Raw genomic sequence first — 15,036 nt, 5'->3', positions numbered from 1 at the left:
CTTTCGCACCGCTAATTAATGCAACGGGTAATGCGCGTCAATACTTAGTACGTGCGGTCGATGTACCGTCCCCGAGAGCACGAAAAAACGCCTGAAAAAAAAAAAGAGCGGTAACGTTCAGCGGCGGCACGGTTTTCCACCCTCCGTTCTCTTTTTTTTCCCGAAATCCGTATACGTCTATGCTGGTCGGGTTATCGCAACAAACTACCCCAATGACGACACGATTAAAATTTCACGGCGAGCTGCGTGGGCTCGGGCGTGCTCTTTCCCTCTCTCTCTCTCTCTCTCTCTCTCTCTCTCTTTCTCTCTCGTTCGCTCTGCGTCTCTCTCGCAACGAACCGTCTCTATATGATCCCTCTCTGCGCCGTGACTGCCCCCGATCGTCCGGTTGCCGCTCTATCCGATCCCCGTAGCCCGTCTCTCCAACAGCTCCGCCACCCCCTCGTCCCTGTCGGGTGATTGGTACGCGACCGCAGCCACCCCCGCTTTTTAATACACCCGCACCTGCATAGGCTGCACCCGCAACCGGTGAGCCGCCACCATATATATATGCGACGAGGTGCATCCAACCCCTTTGCGCGAGCGGTACCTCCCCCTCGTCCCCTTTCTGGCCGGTTTCGGCATGAAACTCGTGGCCCTCGTCTCCCTCGCGCCAACGCGCCGCGTCAACGTCACGGTGTACTGAGTGATTCATCGATCGAACGTATTCGCGTCGTCCCTGCATCCATTCCCCAAAATAGCAACAAAGACTAGTCCTCTCATGGCGCATAGTTCGTGCACGGGCTCGCGACACTAAAACCGCCGCCAACAAGTCGCCGGACATACGAAAATGCATTTCAGGACAGCTCGCGGTTGGCTCGGCTGATTCTTTCCATCGCAATAACGAACGGAGCTTTATGTGTCCTTCACAAATCCTGACAGCTTTTTGAACATAGAGAAAGACTATTGTTTAACACTAAATTAATCGAAAAATTCGATTTTTTCTCCCAAGTCGTTGCAGTCACACACGATTATTTATATTTTTATATTCCCTGCTGAATGTTTTAATTTAAAAATTTATAAAAATGTAAACTACAAACACATCGTTATCATTTACATTTCTTTCCTGCTAGTAATAAATATCAGTATAAGAAGCTTAACGCAGAGTTGCATACGATATCAAAATTAACTACGCCCGTAAAGGACGAGTGCGGAAAAAAGAAGAGATAAGAATAGACTCGGACATATCAATGAAAAAGAAAGAAAAAGAAATACGCAATCGCGAATAGAATAAGAAAGGCAGATCGCTTAAGCGACGCTCGTTTACCCCTTTCCCATCACGGCGAAGAATCGGTGAGGCCGCGGAAGGTGTTGAAGCCCGGAGAAAAATATCTCAGCCGTAAATAAATTATAGGAGCCGAAAAAAGTTTCCCAGCACGCCGGCAACCCGCCGCTGCCCCGAGTTCCGGATAGCGCGACGCTCGCTAGGAGAAGGTCGGAGGTGTACTTTAATACTTTTTGTCCTTCCAAGCTGCCACCGGCCCCGCCCGACCCTCCGCCTTTTCCGTTAGGAGAGGGTGTTCTTTTTTTATTTTTTCACTACCCTCTCTCGCCAGCCGAGCACTTTAGATAATAAGGCCAGGGCGCTCGGTACGGACGAAAGGGTAAATTGGGTATTCGTCCGAGGAATTATCTCTCTAATTTCTTTAACGTACCAGTCTCTCACCTTCCGTTCCTCTTATGTACGTATAATTTCCATCGCACCGCGCGCGCAACCGTCCCCCCTTGCCACCCACTTACCAGCAGATTGGGCCCCCATCAGCGGATACCAGAGCCTCTTCACGCTTCCTGAAGATGAAAGCTCCCAGCTACCTGGCAGGAAGATTGAAAGATGTCCGACCCGCCTGACGTAATTATTTCGTCGATTCTTTTGATGCGGTTCGTCCATTCGACTCGCCGCAACCTCGCATAATTGTACCGTCGTCTTTTTCCGATATTCAAGAATTAGTTGCTAGATAAGTGTATTTAATTGGATTCAGATAAATCAGTTATGTGAAAATTAAAAATCATAGTCTTTCTAATTGCATATAAAATCGACGTGTGTATATTTATATCAAATTATGCTCCATCAAAATTAACGGTTGAATATTTCTCACAAATGGACAAAACTATCCGCAAACTAAGACGCTTCGGCTTGTGGAACAAAACCATTACAAGCAGCACGCTGAAGCTAATAATAACAAACGATCGGCGATGTGAGGAGGGATGGCGATGTAATTCGTACAAATGATAGTTCACGACTATCGGTCGACGAGGGTGGAAGCTCGTATCCATCGGAATGGCCCTAAAATTAGATCCCACCCTTGGCGCAGGTCCGAGTTCGACAAATTCGGTTAGCCGGATGAAAAATGAAGCGTTAGTATCGGCGGCCCTTTTGTCGGCCGCCCGGCGGTGAGATTAGCCGCTTTCGTTCAATTTCTTTCACGAGTCAGTCTTATTCCCCGCACGTGGTTCTAATCGCAAGATTCTCTGAGATTGCAGATTTCATTTACCGAAATTACTTCATTTCGATAAATTGCAAATATTCTACAATTACGTCTCAGCGCCGTATTTTTTATATTACGATAATCAGTTTTGACGAAAAGTCGACTCAAGGATTGCTTTACGAAAGACAAGCCCGTCGCGACTCTGCCGCGGATCAGATGTCAGTGCAGAAATAACTGTAAAAGAGGAGGTTTGTTCCTCGCGTAGCCCGAAGCGCTCGTCATATTATGTTTGCTTCTGGTGTTTGCGACTCCCCGTGCTCCGAACGACGATCTCGAATAAAGGGTGGCTCGACGGTAAGGCGGATAGATATCCGTATTTGTTTCTCGACTGCGCGAAATATTTAATGATCCGCGACATGCAATAAGCAATTAAGAGAAACATGTTATCCTTCGTCATAATTATATCTGAAAACTACGGACAAATAAATAATAAAATTTCAACGACTTGAATTTTATTTATTCTCGATATCGCTGGCAGCTCTCGAAACTCTCTGCTCTTTCCGCGCAGATATTCGGCGGCAAAATCGAGCTTTACGGCAAACCGTGAACGACCTTAATTCCATTTAGGTGCGCTTTCCAAATCGTCGGCAGCATCTTTTCAATGGTGGAGACGAACGAATCGAACGGAACGAGTCGATGAAAGGGGAAGCGAAGCAGGAGGTGGCAGCATCGCCAAAAGCGTAACTCTGCCAAAGACAATATAAAAGTTGGGAGGGTCCCGCGGGATTGGAAGTCGTAAATATCATCTGCTAAATAAAGCTTCATCCTCGAGTACGACTCGCGCGATGGTGAAAACCCCTTTGCACCGCTCGCAGGAGGGGGACGGATAGAAGACAAAGACTCGTAACGCCGACTGACATTAAGGTATTGAAAGGAAGAAGGGCAGAGTGTACTAAACGGTGTCTCTGTTCGATCATTTACTTTTGCATTCATAATATATATATTTTTATCTCTAAATTCTATATTTCATAAAAAAAAAAAGATCTTATTAAATTTTCTTGATTTTCGTGTCATCAAATTTCACGTACAGATATAAAAATTCTCAAATCAGTGATTCGAAACATAAGAAGAAACATTTTCGCGTTGTCGTTTTGATCGCAACCATCCCATTATTTCAAGCTTCTACAAAAATCGCAAAATGATGTGTGCGTCTCAAAATTAAAATCTCCCCATCTCCGCGTAATCTCGAAATTTATTCTTCCGCATGGGAGTGTGTCGTCACGAGTTGCTCGAGGCCCTTCGAAAGCGTCGCGCGAACCATTAAGCAGAAGCGTTTGGCTAACCGAGACAAAAATCCGGCGGCGATATTTTTCTATTCCCCTTCCCGTGATAGCCGGTGGGAGTGAGGGAGAGGCGCGGGAGGATGGTTGAATTCCGTGCGTGCCAGCACGGACAAAAGACAAACGCCGTCGTCGTCGTCGTCTTTCGTTTGTTTCAAGCGTCATTTATTTGGCGGCCTGGATGGTTTCGCTCGTGGCTTCTTGAGACGCGAGGGGACAAAGAGGGGGCACGTGGCGCATTCGAGGGAAAAGATATGGGGTTGCATGGTTAGAAAAGGCCACATTTGAATGCCACCGGAAAGGAGGGAGGGCTCTTTCATCTAGGCTTTGCCGTCGCGCTCTACCTACATTTCAACATCCGTTGCGCATCACTTCGAGCACGAAATTCTTTCTCGAAAGAAGCGAGCTAGCAGCGATTAATTACCCTTACGAGAAATCTAACAGTTTAAGGATTGCGATTGAACGAAATTTTAGCAACAATGATTACGAGCGTCGATGAAATCGGGGAAAGTTTAAATTTAGCTTTCTTTAAAGTTTTTAGAACATCTCGAACATTCTGGGTTACGCAAAAGAGAAAACGACAATGACGAAAGACGCAGAAGGAAAAAGAGCGAGCCACGCCGGAGGGATTTCTTTCATCAGAAAATAATTAAGGTTTTCTATGGAGATGATGGATTCGGCGAACCTGCCGTTCGCTCAGTCAACGTCAGAGGTTGACAATAGGTTCAATGGATGGAGCGCTCCTTTATTTAAAGTAGCTTTGTGTCCTCACGACTGGCGAACCCTCTTCTTGCCCTCACCCAATGGATCCGAATCTGGATCTGGATCAGATAGAGTCGACTCCCAGATTCGCTCTTCTATGTGAGTGATCAACAAAATTAATACCAAAAAATTACTTCATCACTTATCTTTGTACCAAAAGAGGAATTATGAATTATGATTCTTTCGCAGCTATCGAGTTGAGTCGAGAAAGAGAGATTCGGTTTACCGCGAGTCAAGAAGAATACTACAGAGTCGCGTGAAAGCCGATCAGTGCCGGCGTTGCACCGAGTCGGACGGCGAAACGAAAACAAAGACGAGCGTTTAACGATATTGTCACGGGAATCCCCTCGGGGGGACCAGAGATGGTACTTCCAAGCCGTGGCTGACGGGAACCAGCGCCGGATGTTGGATGTTGGGTGCCGGGCGTTCGGCTGGGTGGTATTATTCCGAACCATTTGTCACTCGGGCAAGCCGACAACCCCTTTCCCGCTTATCTCGCTCCCTCGCGCGCGCTTTCCGCTTTCTTCTCCCGCTCACGCCGCCCCCCTGAGTTTTTATAGCCGCGAATCGTCGCAATATGCCGACAAGGGGCTTACGAACCCCCACCCCGAAGGAACTCGAGGACAGATTAAGAGGGTGCAAGGATTTTTTCCGCTCGACCCCGTTCCTCCTTAGCACTCGGCCGAACGGATTAAGTACACCTAATCCGGACTTCGCGAAACCGTTCGGCGAAGAAGGAGACATTGCTCGACTAATATCTTAACGGCGTTAAGAAAGGGTTCCAGACTGACGAAGACGTATCGCGTTTGTTTTTGCGTGTTTTTCCGCCGCGCGTACAACAGAATGGAAGACTTCTGAAGTATCTTCCCCCGGCGCCGTTCAACGTTTCGTGAAATAACGACGTACGTGCGACGTGAGCAACGGAAGCGGAAAATGCGTACATTTTCCCCAATTCTCGTGAAAAGTTGAAATCCGAAATCACTCAGAGACGGGGTGCTCGAAAACAGTCGTAATCTTACGCTTCTCTTAAGCGCGCGGCGTCCGAAAAAAAAAAAAAAACAAAAATCCTTGACGACTCGTCGCGACAGCGCGCAGAATGGATCAGCGCGTGTGCGAAATCGCGAACATGTAATCTGCTAAAAGTCTGCTTAATTATGAGCGGTAGCGGCGCGGGGATATCCGAGGCGAGCTGGCGCGGGCACGCTTCTGTTTTCGGACTTTTCCATTAGCCGGATGAATCGTTAGTCTTTTGTTGACTTTTATTGGGGGATGCTGGCAGTCGCGCTTGTGTTGGTACGTGGCTCACGATGCCCGACGGCGCGCGACCGTGATTAATAAAGTAAGACGTCTCTTTTTCACGATACGCTGTAATATGGCGCGTCTCGCGTCACGCGTTACGCGCGACAATTATTTCACTCCCGTCTAAGTGGAACGAACAATTAATTCTGCCGAGAGTACAGCTTCGTCAAATCTCGCCGGGTCAAAACTGCGCGATAGTCGGCGATAGTCGGTATTTTTCGTTCCCGCCAACGGGCTAATTTAAAGGGGCTCGGATATATATAATGGAAAAAGATCAAACGTACTTTACGCGAAAAGTTACCAAGGATTCGGCCGGTTCTCGTGGTCCGGCTCTATCGGATCGGCCGGAGGGTTAATTTTCTGGTCAGTTGGTCGCTTCTGGCTCTCCAGGGTTATAGTGGCGATCTCGAGACCCGTAACAACCCCTACTTTACCCCCCACATAAATATCCGGAATTAGCCATTTCTCCTGGCTTCTCTCTCCCTCCCTCCCTCCCTCTTTCTCTCTCTGTGTCTCTCTTCGCGCTCGTTCGGACTCCCCCCGTTTGCCCTTCCGCTCTTCATGCTGCGACTAGCATGGACTTCGGTCGTCGGGTGGGGTCTACGATCACTTGACCGATTAAGGACCAAAGCGGAGGGCTTCGATTCGAGTAGTCGCTCCGTTACGCGGGGATCGTGAGTGGATTGACGTAATTGAGGAGAAAACACGATGCAAACCGTCGTTTCGCGGCGGAGTCGAGTAAAGCTCGCAGTCTCCCCCTTTCCCTCCCCCCCCCCATCTCGCGGCGAGCGTTTTGACCCACGATTAATCAACTTTTGGCTTCCCCTTAGTCGGCTAACTTTTCGCGTGCTCGAATCGCGCGCAAACTGGACTCATCCGAACCAAAAAATTGCTCGCGCTCTTGTTTTGTTCTCCAATCGCGTGTTTAAATCGATGCCCAGCGCTATAAATCCAATTTAATCATTTCAAACAAAAGACATCGAAATTTTCTGATTTTCTTTCGCTATTCTAATTTTTTCGGCAAAAAAAATGTGGTATACTGTAATTTTTGTTTCTATATTTCCTTCTCATATACGAATCATTACGTAACAATCGATATCGCGACCTATAATCGAGATTGCAACGCGTCCGACGATTCAACGACTATGTCATCTTTAAGCGAGCGAAGAGCTTTCACGCGCGAATCGTTTTCGGTATTACTGGTGCGCGCGCGGCAATAAAAGCGAAGATCGCCGGATGCTTGTCAGCTCGATACGGGTTGAAAGTTTAGAGAAACTCTTCCACGACCGCTGCTGACGCCGTCAGCTTCCGGCTTGATCCTACCGCCTTCGCGTCAGCGAATAGCGGGGATTTCCTCGCGAATGAGAGACACAGGAGTGACTGCGGCACCGGGCGGCCCGCCGGATCGCCTCCTCTCGTTTTTACTCACTCGGGATTAAACAAAAGCCAAAGCTCCTTAAACTGCGGTCGCGGCTAAGCTGGATACATGCGAGGGTCCCACGAAGCGCGGCCTGCGCCAGATCTCGCTCTTTTGTCCAACCCCGTGATCCTCTTTACTCTTCGCGAACTGCCACGTAACAACGTCTCTCGATGCGACATGAGACTGGACCGGAGCCTATGTTTAGCTTATTTGGCGAGCGTATTTAGCCAAGTACCGTTTCGGGAGTTCGCGACAATGCGGAAACTGAGAAATTTCGATCGTCCAAAGCGTTACGATTTTATTCGTTTAAAATTGCCTGGTTTTTGTCTCTTGCGCAGATTTTTTAAACCATTCGAACATTTCTCTTTATTGAAATACATATCAATAATCTTTTGCGTTACGAGCGATAGAAATTCAAAGAATTTTTACAAATTAAATTTTATATCGTAAGAATTACATAATACATCAAAGTAATTGCTTAAAGATGACGTGCGACAGCATTCGAGAATAAAGAACATTCAATATTTTACTTGGTAAAACTTTGCGAGCAGAAATCAATTAATTGATATGACTTGGAAAAAAAAAACTAATAAGCAAAAGTGCCCTAGCCATCATACTAGACGTCCAGTCGATTAGTTTCAAAGACGGTCACGTGAATCGAGCGACGAATATTTTTCTCTTAATATGAATTCCGTCAGCTCCACGGTCGTGAATCACTCCGATATCTTCGTCTCTTAGCACCGGCTATGAATACAATATCGAATGGTAAGAAACGAGGGGATGGCTGTGTCGGATGGGATAAAGTCAGGATTGGCGATAAAAACGGCTCGGCGAAACAGCCCGCGGCGCTTTCGCTCGTTTCCTCCTGATTTTCATATTTTCAGTCTCCGTATCTCGCGACGACCGTTTTAATGCGCTAATCTCGCTGCGGCGACGCGGAGAAACGTGCAGCTTTATCATGACTTGAGCGTCTCAGCGACGAACAAAGAATCTAGATTATTCTCGAGACATTGATCGCCGGTCATTCCACCTTTAGTTCTCGCGAAACGTCGACCGGAAACCCAAGTGTGGGAAAATCCAAGTCGCGCGCGTAGCACGTCGCGAATTCTCGAGGCCCTGCCCGTCCCTTCCCCTCCGCGCGCGCGACAAGACGGAAAGTTCTTCTTCTCCCGAGCAGCCGGCGGGATCGAGATCGGGATCGGGATCAGTTACGGGGTAAGGTCGAAGAAGGACTGATCCTGTATTTGAATACGGGACTCTCCGGAGGACTACATGCATTTTAACTACCGGCCAGATGCCGCGGCTCTCACGCTGCCCCTTCGCTCAGGCATCGTCAAGTTTCCGAACTATCGTTACTCGGGCCAAGGATGTGGGGCCTTGAATCCTAAAGACGGCCTCCACTTTCAACTCCTGGCTACGCTCGACATGGGAGCGATTCCCGTTAAAAGCTCGTCAAATGATAAGAACGCGTCTCCACCGAGAATCCTTTCAGTTAATTTTGATTTAATTAAAGTCAAATATAGATCTGATTATGCACATTATATTTTAGAAAAATAATCAATTTCAGAAAAATTACTCAATTACTCATAGGCGCGTATTCTTTATATCTTGAAAGAAGCAGCATCGAATGGTGCGTTATCAAAATTATAAGTATCCATTTCCACAATTCGACACGATCTATGGTAGAATAAACGATTTGTTTGAATTCGATATATATGTATCGATAAAAAAGATCAACGGCTGTTCCGCGGACACGGGACTTGCGAGATATCTTATCTATCGCCCGATGCGAACACGAACGGCGAGAGAATAGCGTAGGTTCGAAGAGGGACAAAGTGGAAAGGGGACAGAGAGAAAGAGAGAGAGAGAGAGAGAGAGAGAGAGAGAAAGGAAAAGAGAGAGAGAGAAAAAGGAGAACAAGAGAGAGAAAGAGAGAGAGAGAGAGAGAGAGAGAGAGAGAGAGAGAGAGAGAGAGAGAGAGAGAGAGAGAGAGAGAGAGAGAGCAAGAAGACGAGAGAACCGAGGGGCTAGGTGGTGGTGCTCGAAGGAGAAGGAGTAAGAGACGAGTCGGGATGGAATGTGGGGGTGGGGAAGGGGGGGTCGGTGTTGTAGCCGAGTAGGTACCACCAGAGGTGGGTCTGGTTGGCCGCGGCGTCGGCGGCGGCGGCGTCGGCTGTCTTGGACAAAATCAATACTGTGGCCACCCATCCCTCGGCACCCCTTTGCCTCATCCCTAACCTTCCGCCCCCTTCCTACTAATCCCCCGCCTCCCCCTCCCCCCGCCCCCCGCCCCGTCCCCCTCCGATTCCATCCACCCGTCTAAGGCTGTGGGGCAAGTCGGAGGAGGAGGCGGAGGTGGCGGACGCAGGGTAGTGTGGGCTGGCTGCAGATGCCGCGTAATTACCACCCTCAAGACACGTGTGGCGCTCGCGCATCCAACTCCCACCCCCCGTTTCCCCGCCGGTCGGCACTATCCGACCGGCACATTGGTGTGTCGGCAATGCCGAGGCTGCTGATGGTAGTAGATATCGTCCCCTCTCTCTCTCCATGGAAGATACTCGGAAATCTCTTTATTAAAAGTATAACTTCCGACATCCACTCCGACGGCATTGATCGCGGATTTCACTTTTTCCCCGACCTCGTACATTCGCGCGATCGAAGGAGAAGACGTCGCATATTGCGAGGCGTTCTTCCTCCGATAATCGTTACGCGACACGTGTCTCAACTTACTCCGATCTTTTTAATGCATTGCAAGCGCTTTCTTTTCATCTCCGCAGAAATTTCTATTCTATTCTACACTTCACTTTTTCTTACGGCAAAAATTATCACTAACAGCCAGTATCCATTCTTGTAATTCTCAATGCGCGCTTTTCCGACTTTTTTACCGCTATGTGAAAAAAAAGTGACTAAATCTATGTTATAATTGAGACAATTGCACGTGATGAAAAATCACGAAATCGCGGACTCCAGTTGGTATTCCCATCCCACCAACGCTCCCTAATAAATTAGCATTCTCGTTCTAACAAGGTCCAGACTTCATCCCTCAGGGGGCTGCGTCGAGGACTATCTACAACATACCACCCTTGCCGGACATTGCAAGCATAGCTCTTGCCAGACCCTCCCCCCGCCCTCTATTCCGCGGCACGCCAGGGCGGAAACTACCCTTATTAATATTATAAGACAAACCAGGAGAACCAGAACGCGGAAGAGAGAGATGCGCCCGTATGTAAATAACCAGGATGTTTGTACGACGAACCGGCTTGCTTTCTGGACTCGGGAGAACTCGGACTTTAATTGCGTTTGTAATATCTCGATTTTCAGACCGGTTTGTATGACCGGAAATATCCAATTGTTGTATTTCATGACTTATAATAAACTGACAGTTATGTAAAAATCGACAAACTAACTTGAAGTAGCTGTGCAAAATTATAAACAGTAATAAATATAGTTTTTGAGAACTTTAGAAATTCTAAAAAAGTCTCTAAAATCTTTAGATCGCAAAAGAACAAATATATTATAAAAAAGGAGAAATCTTAACGATTCAAAGACATGACGTCTTCGATAGTTATAACGACTCATACCGATATGCGCGAGAAAGGGGTGCTTGTACGCGGTCTTCAGCCCCTAAATCAAGCAAGCAACCCCCAAAAACATGAGAACCCGAGCAGTTACGCAGCTGGTTGGTCATTTGCGGTTCCGACAATGTCCAGGATTACGATGTCGCCGATTTTTCGGCCATCTGGCCATACTATCTTTTTTTATATTTACCAGCATTAACTTGACGTTAAATGTAATATTCATACAAGATTTTTATCTAATTATGTAAAAAACAGAAATTTTTGAAATTAACAAAGTTGCTTAATAATCACATTTAATGTGACGTGGAAAAATTTGTACACGATAAAAGATGTATCGATCTATAAATATCATATCGAAATCAATCGGAAGCCTCGAATGGTCTTGCTTAAAACGAAACCAGCGCACGTATTCGACTAATCATACCGCCATTTCCTTTAATATCCGTAGGTGGCCACCCTACCGAGCCCGGACCCGGCGACCTGCGGCACTCTCGCGAGTCTTAGGAACTTCCGGCGGGTTCATGCCGCCGGCAGGCACCTCACATCCGGCGTCTAAATGTTTCAACCCCGCACATAAAGGGAAAACGTTGGCAAAAGAGGCTTACGCATATCGAGAGCTTTATTTCACGGAATCTCTCCCCACATGTTCTGCCGATCCCATCGGAGACGCCCGTGAACTATAGAAAATGCTTGAGCATCCAAGTACTGTATGCTACTGTATGTTTTCTAGCATTCAATGCTTTCTAGCATTAATAGTAATTTATTATATTTTTATAAAAATTCTAGCATTAAAATTTTATGAGTGTGTAAAGAATTATAAACCTCAAGTAGCTTATCTCCGTAAAAGATACAATATACTTTATAGTATATTGATAAGTGTGTGTATTTTTTTTTAGTTAAAACCTAATGGATAAAATACCCTTAAACAAAGTGCATCTGTGCAGTTCTGCAAATTTACGAGATTAAAAGCGGTATTAAAGATATTTTGTGCATCAACTTGCAAAAAACGTGAATTTGTCTCTAGATAATTTGTTATTCGACAACCGGTGCAGGATAAAAACTATATTCGGTTATCTGCCGGCTACCAGACATCATTATATCGTGACCGTTGTCGTTATATAAGAGAGCAATAGGCTTTTTATTCGCTGAACACGATCTACGCACTAGCGTCCGGCATAGGATAGGTATCGATAGTCCGAGCACGCTCTAATGACGTGCGTGTGTTGGGAGAGATTTGGCCAATGAAGGGAAGAAGCGAAAGGGTGCACGGTACCGTAGATTCAAACCAAAAAAGATCTACAAGAAACGCAGAATGTCGTTTCATTTTAACTAAACCAAAGTAATTTCCACAAAAATATTGCTCCAAATTCAAACTTGTTGTTCAGAGCGTTTTAAAATAATGCGAAACAATTATTATAAGAGCATCGTGATAAATACCACAGACAGCGAAATGCGTTTTATTTCGCGTCCAATACGGAAATTCTCGAACGCAACGCTATAAAACGTCTTAATGAATCCACCTCTATCAAGAGGAAAGTAAATTTTTTAGACAATTCCGCGAGCTCTCTTTCACTCCGCGCGTCTTTCAGTTGTACGATCTAGCGCGAGCTTTATAGCTCCGGATTTCCAATAAACCACCCTCCTTTTTATCCAGCCGCCCTCACCCGCCCCCGTCTACCCGTCCTCTCTTACATGGAGTTTAACATCGATCCCGGGCACGCGTTTCCAATCTAACGAGCGCATCTACATGTTTAAATGGCCCCATCAAACCGAAACAAATCTTCCTTGGCATTCTTGCCCAACAATCTCCTGCCGTCCGAAACGGCGGAGAGACAAAAGCGAGAATCGGCTACGGTGGAGTCTAGGATCTCTGCGGATGCGGCAGACGGTGTAAAGAGAACTGGGAGGAGGAGGAGGCAGTAGCGGATGGTGGCGGTTCGTGTGTATAGTTTCTCCCGGGGGTTGAAAATGTGACGACGACCCGGCCGCCCGAGATATTAAACTATAAATCCTTATCCCGCTACGCGCGCGGACCGCCAGGACCCCTCGGCTCCGTATGCACGTCGAAAATCTTGTCCTCCGTCGCAGGATTCGCGTTATGTGGAATTCACGCATCCTTTGTCCGCTCACCATGACGTTCTCTCAACTACTGAATCGCGATAACAAATAGAGTTAAACCATCGTATTTTTTTCTGATTCTCTCGTTTTTCTTACTTCTACATCGTTTTCCCAATACTTCACATTTATCTAATCATATGTTAGCGTCAGAATGAGAAAGTAAGCACAGTAGACACAGTATAATAAATTTCAATATTAATAGATAATAAAAAAAAAAGTATGATCTCTGTGATAACAGATCAATAATATTGCACAGTACGTTTTATTTTTCATTCATTTGAACATAATCACATAATCAGATAAATGTAAAATAATAAGAAGACGATGTAAAAAGAAAGTAAAAGAGAAAATTTAAAAAAATACTGTATTTGTTATTATAAAACATTTGTTATTGTAATACATATTTGTTTATGTATTATGTTTTAAAGAAATTTGATGTTAAAAGAAATATTTGTATTTATCAGCTAAAAAATATTGCAATTTTTTCAACCCAAATCCCATCTTAAAGAGCTTAAGTCCTACAAATATATGTATACTAAAAAACAAAAGTTAACCCACACTTTGTTTTCGAAAATCATGTTGCAAATTTGTTGTATTACGCAAAATCTAAATTCGCGCGAGATAAAATATACTTTCTGTGACAACTATCAATTAATAATGGAGCAATAAGTAAATCATTTTGGATAATTATAATAATTATAATTAAATTAAAGAGATATATGGTATCAATTGTTTAGCCACTGTATAAGAAGCTCTTTTGCAAAGCGTATCTTACTTAAAAAGTAATATAAAATCATAAATGGCAGTTGATTGTGCCAATTGCAGTATAAGCAATCAAGCTTTTCATCGCATTAACGCAACTACACATACAAAACCATGCTTTAACAATCCTTTATATCTTCGGAATTTTAATTTGTCAATTCAATTTTCTATAATTTATGTATTTATAATATTCCTTTCGCATATATATATTTACATAATTTATTTTTTTCTAAATTTTGTAACTTTATGTATTAAAATAAAATAAATTGCGTACACATAAGGCGCACGAAATTCTTCATTGTTAAGTAAAAAAAAATAGTTTTATTTATTTATTTGATAAAAATGTAAATTATACAAAATTATTACAAAAAATTATTACAAAAAAAAATGTTTGTAAAAACATGGTTCTTTTAGCAATTATATGGCGAACACAAATACAGCAACTAATATTAATATTTTATACATAATCACATGCACAATAATAATAAATCTACTTACCAGTCGTTGTACTCTAGCTAAGTACGCCTTTAGCTGTACCTGGAAAAATTAACATACATTTTAGTTATTATAGATTATTATATATTATTTAATTATTTCAGTTTTAATTAAAACATTACTATATGCAACAAGTTGCGTAAATAAATAACCATTCAAAAATTTTAATATTCGAAAATGTAATAAATATTTAACTCAATATTTTCTTAATAAATATTTAATAAATACAATTTATAATTGTATGTGTCATATTTACATAATAAAAAATAATATTTAAATAATGATCATATAAATGTACTCACCAGCTAGAGTATTGTAATTTGCTCCGCTGCAGATTCCGTCTTAGAATGTTCCGCATCAGCTCCGAAAAATCGATGAAAATCAAAGGCCCGCACTTACACTACAACAGTAATCAATCCTATATGCAATAAAATATGTAAATAATGATTGAAAAGTTTCAAACATTCAATACATGTAATAAATACTCAAACTAATATTTTTAAACATCCTAACAAATATTTAATAAATAGAATGTAATTTTATATGTACGTATTATATCTCAATTTTGTATACATTTAAATAATGATCAAATAATTATATTAAACAATTATTATAATTTACTTCATTCACTGCAGATTCCGTCGAAGAATCGATGAATATTATACTCGCAGCTAAATTACGCACGCTATCGAACGATAGTAAACTCCCGCGCGATTTAATTTCGAAAAAAACTTGAAAATCACGGACAAAATTATGTCGAAAGTTTACCACATCGCAGTATATCCGTTCACGAAACG

General features: G+C 43.9%; 1 protein-coding gene across 2 annotated transcripts in view; it reads right to left on the bottom strand.

The window, feature by feature from the left end:
* LOC105669746 (protein split ends) overlaps positions 1–14,641 on the bottom strand; it is a 161,391-nt gene extending 146,750 nt beyond the window's left edge. For both annotated transcript variants that reach the window (XM_012362849.2, XM_067351221.1), the window contains exons 1-2: positions 14,542–14,641; positions 14,243–14,281 (exon numbers count right to left, since the gene is read on the bottom strand). The gene's annotated coding sequence lies outside the window, so the exon portion shown is untranslated. The remainder of the gene's footprint in view (positions 1–14,242; positions 14,282–14,541) is intronic.
* Positions 14,642–15,036: the final 395 nt, after the last annotated feature.

Source organism: Linepithema humile, chromosome 3 (assembly GCF_040581485.1).
Source record: "Linepithema humile isolate Giens D197 chromosome 3, Lhum_UNIL_v1.0, whole genome shotgun sequence".
Taxonomy (NCBI): Eukaryota; Metazoa; Arthropoda; class Insecta; order Hymenoptera; family Formicidae; genus Linepithema; species Linepithema humile.
The sequence above is the reverse complement of the archived record's forward strand: the minus strand, read 5'-3'. Positions and strand labels throughout refer to the sequence as shown.